Source organism: Trichechus manatus, unplaced genomic scaffold (assembly GCF_000243295.1).
Source record: "Trichechus manatus latirostris isolate Lorelei unplaced genomic scaffold, TriManLat1.0 scaffold00197, whole genome shotgun sequence".
Taxonomy (NCBI): domain Eukaryota; kingdom Metazoa; phylum Chordata; class Mammalia; order Sirenia; family Trichechidae; genus Trichechus; species Trichechus manatus.
The window spans coordinates 3,287,813-3,292,478 of record NW_004444133.1 but is presented as its reverse complement, the minus strand read 5'-3'; the positions used below and the strand labels follow the sequence as shown (position 1 = coordinate 3,292,478).

Genomic DNA, 4,666 nt, shown 5'->3' with positions numbered 1-4,666 from the left:
CTCTTTTATATCTCAAAAAAGAGATCGATTTAAGCCACAGCCTACACTAATCCTACCTTATTAACACAACAAAGAAAACCCATTCTCAAATGGGATTATAACCACAGGCATAGAGGTTAGATTTACAACACATATTCTGGGGGGACACAATTCAACCCATAACAGATATCTATAGTCATCTAAAATGTCACATGTCCAAAAGGAACCCATATTCATGGTCTTTACCACCACCCCAAACATATTGCTCTTCTAATGACCCTTCTCAGAAAATAGTATCACAGTCTATGTTGTTACAGGAGACAGACTCTTGAGGGCTGTTCTGAAAACACTCCTCCTTCTAAATCTCCATGTCAAACCAGTGCAAGTCAAATCAATATGGCCACCAAGTGCTATTAAATCTACTCTAAAATACGCTTTGAATTCATCCACTGCTCTCCATCTCCACTACGTCCCTCCTCTTCCAAAATGCCATTATCTCTCATGTAGACTAATGCAGTAGGATCCGTATTTTCTCCCCGTCCAATTTTTTTCTTGTCCAATGCATTCTTCACACAGAATCCAGAAGACTCTTTTTCTTTAATGTATTTTTATTTTATTATACCAGTGTCCTATTAAAATTGCTTTCACTTGCATTTAGCATAAAACTAATTCTTAGAAGGGCCCGTGAGACTTGCCTGGGCTGACTATTGCACACCTCACCAAACTCACCTCCTGCCACTATCTCTGGTGTTTACCCTGTTCCAGTGACTCTGGCCTTCTCTCAGTTCCTTGAACACTCCCTTACACATGCTGTTCATTCCATGTTTTGCCAGCAACCTTTCCATCCTGTAGATCTTGACATACACATCATTTTCTTACAGAGACTTTCTCTGACCTCCCTAAACTACATCAGTCCACTAATTATTTACCCTCTTTCAGGACCCATCCTCCTACATAGATGGCACAAATGGCCATCTAGTCTGTAATTTTATATGTATTTATATATTTATTTGTTTAAGATTTTCCTCCTCCCCCATTAGGCTGTAAACACCATGAAAACAGAGGCCTTTGTCACTATATCCCTTGGGTTTAGGACAAGTCTATCACACAGCCTGAACCCAACAAACACTTGATAAATAAATTCTAAAATGTAAGCTCCAATAGAGCAGCAGCCATATACCTCCAGTTGTGTTTCTTACACTTAGCATAGTACCTTGGGAATATTGGTAGATACCCAAGAAATATTAGTTCAATGAATAAATAAAGGAGACTGTATGTTGTTTTTCCCCAAATAAACTAATTCCATCAAAAGTCAGTATATGTGCTCACTTCAGTAGCACGTATACTAAAATTGGAACATACAGAGAAGATGAGCATGGACTCTGCCCAAGGATGATGTGCAAATTTGTAAAAGCAGGCCTAATTGTAGAAAATTCTTTCTTATAGACCGAGATTTGGATTCTCTTAGTCAATAACATCTATAGTTCTTCCCTTTGATCTCAGTTGAGCTACACAGAATAAGATTAATCTCTCTTGAGCATGAAGAGAAACATGGCATATCCCTTCTATGTCTTCCCTCAACCAGTCCCCAAGTGAATGATGTGACCTTCAGACCCTTCCTTATTTTGATTGTCTTTCTTGGAGTATACTATAGTTTTATAATTTTTCCCTTGAAATTCATTGTCCTAAACTGTATCTATCACATATATAAAAATATTATTATCCCCATTTTTCTGTACTGGATATTTTTATTAACATTGCCTAATTACACATGTTGGCAGTCAGGCTCCAGTATTAATTTATATTGAACTTTCAGTGTATTATTAAACTCCAGGAATGCAATTAAACCAGGTCATCTACTTCCAGTACTTAGGTTTTCCGGACCTAAGTTAGGGTTTTACATTCATCCCTAGTAAACATCACTTAAAGAGATTTGACTCTCATTTCCACGCTCTCGAAATCTTTTTGCATTCTGATTCTGTCATCCAGTGCACTAACTCTGTCTCAGTTTTATGCCATCCATCCAAAAACGTTGACTGTACTCATTCTGAAAACTTGGTTCCCTTATCTTCTAAGAAATTCCTCTCTCCTAGTTCTCTGTCATCATTCTAACTGTTCTTTCTCAATCTCTTTTGAGACTTTCTTTATTTACACATTCACTCATTCATTTGGTCAGTCATAAAATAGATGTTTTTTGAGTACTTCCTTTTCCTAGTTATCTAGTGCTGCTATAATATAAGTGGATGACTTTAACAAAGAGAAGTTTATTCTTTCACAATCCAGTAAGCTAGAAGTCCAAATTCAGGGCACCAGCTCCAGGGAAAGTCTTTCTGTCTCTGTCGGCTCTGGAGGAAGGTCTTTGTCATCAGTCTTCCCTTAGTCTGGGAGCATCTCAGCACAGGAACCGCAGGTCCAAAGGACACGCTTTGCTCCCGGTGCTGCTTTCTTGGTGATATGAGGTCCCTATGTGTCTCTGCTCGCTTCTCTCTTTTATATCTCAAAAGAGATTGGCTTAAGACACTATCTAATCTTGTGGACCTCATCAATATAACTGTTGCTAATCCATCTTTTTACATCATAGTGATAGAATTTACAACACATAGGGAAATCACATCAGATGATAAAATGGTAGACAATCATACAACTCTGGGAATTACGACCTGGACAAGTTGACAGATATTTTTGGGGGACACAATTCAATCCATGACATTCCTCTGTGCTAAAGCCTGGCTAAGGTGTTGAGAATACAAAGATGAATAAGTCACAGTCTTTGTCTTCAAGCCTACTTCTCAAAATTTCCTTAGGTTTCTTTTAATCACTGAACAAATTTACCTATAATCATTGCTTCTACTAAAAAAGGTATGCTTGCTAAATCCTAAACCAATGTATCAGCTTTATAATCTCTCCTTAAGTCTAGATGCTTATTTTTAATGGTCAGTGAAGCTTCTCCATTTAATTGTCCCATAAAGAGAGAGAGGTTTATTTAAGGAATTGGCTCACTTGGTTGTGGGGGATGACAAGTCCAAAATCTGAGGATCAGGTGACAGGGTGAAAACTCTGACACTCTTGTTTCTAAAATAGTAGGCCAGGGAGCTGGAAACTCCAGAAAGATATCTATGTTAAGATCTTGAGGCAGAAGCTCCCTCCTTTATGGAAACCTCAGTTTTTGCTCTTAAGGCCTTTAACTGATTGGATGAAGCCCACTCGTATTATAGAGGGTAATTGGCTTAACTTAAAGGCAACTGATTATATATGTCAATCACATCTAGATACCTTCATAGAAACATCTAGATTAGTGTTTGAGCAAACAACTGGGCACCATGGCCTAGCCAAGGTGACACATAAAATTAACCATCACATTTCTCTTCCTCTACATCCCAGCTGCTACTATTTTAGTTCAGTTTTTATTTTCTATCAGATGAATAATTCTTACATCCTCAATCTGACTTCCAAACTTCCACTCCTACCCTCTCCACATCCATTCTCCACTTAGCTATCAGGACCCCAAAAGGAACTAAGGAGGTTTGCAAAAAATGTATTCTATGTGTTAGCAAGATTTCAGCAAACAAAAGAAGGAATAAAACATGAGGCAAATAAAAATTATCTAGGGAAGTATGAGGCAGGAATAATATCTAACACTTATTTCATTCTTTCTGTGAGTCTGACTTACTGCTCTAAGTGCTTTACATCTGTTATTTCATTTAATCATGGACACCTCTGTGAGGACTGATAAGAAAACTGAAAGGTTAATATGTTCAAGGTCGCATTGCTAGTTAACCAGTAGATATGAACCCAAGTTGTCTGTCTCCAGAACTCATGTTCTTAATCACTCAGTATGCGCCTCCTGGGAATGAAATATAAGCACAACAGTTATGCCATGAAATTTTATATACTTGCTAGAGGCAGTCAACAGATTTAACGGTTAACTGTCAAACAGCTAAGATAAAGAGGAAAGAAATAGTCAGTTACAAGATTCACATTGACTATAAAAGTAAAAACAAACCAGTCGTCCATAGAAAAATACCGCAATTCTTAATGTTAAGACAAATAACAAAATAAGGGCAGACTGAGGTAAGCTAGTTTGGCTGCTGAAAACTGTGAAGTTCTTTTGGTAAGATGTGTCACCTCTGATTGTCAGAAGTAGATAAGAGTTACATGTTACCTACCCCAATAACCACACTGCTACGTGGGTATGCTGTGATGAAAGCAAGTCTAAATTCTTACATTCTTTCCAAAATTTAGTAGCAACTAGGCAGAAAAAACACAGTCTCACAACCTAATAAATGTAGCGAAGTCCCTGCTTTTGACTCAAGCACTCTGACAAGCGCCTTGCAGGAATGTTTTGCTCAAGGCAGATGTAACCATATTTTAGCAGCCAGATCAGCTAAACTTCTAGTCTGATCAGGTTACAGAATCCTCCGTTGAGTGGCCGGGTTAGGATGCTTCCCATTCCTTCGAGGTCAAGTGTACCTTTATAACATTTCTAACAAATCCATAAACCTTGAATTCCAGTCCATGCACCAATTAAAAATTATTTCTATCGTCTCTTTTGCCAGAGGCTCTTAAACTTTTTGCACCATGGACTCCTTTGTTAGTCTGTAGAAGACTGTGGACCCCTTCTTGGATAATGCTTTTAGATACATAAAATAAAACACATCGTATTTCAAAAAAAAAAAAAAAAAAAAAT

The 4,666-nt window shown here is 37.7% G+C and overlaps 1 non-coding gene across 1 annotated transcript; it reads left to right on the top strand.

Moving 5' to 3' along the window:
* Nucleotides 1–1,300: 1,300 nt before the first annotated feature.
* Nucleotides 1,301–1,406, top strand: LOC111822710 (U6 spliceosomal RNA). The gene has a single exon (XR_002825838.1). It is a non-coding gene; the product is annotated as a U6 spliceosomal RNA (small nuclear RNA).
* Nucleotides 1,407–4,666: the final 3,260 nt, after the last annotated feature.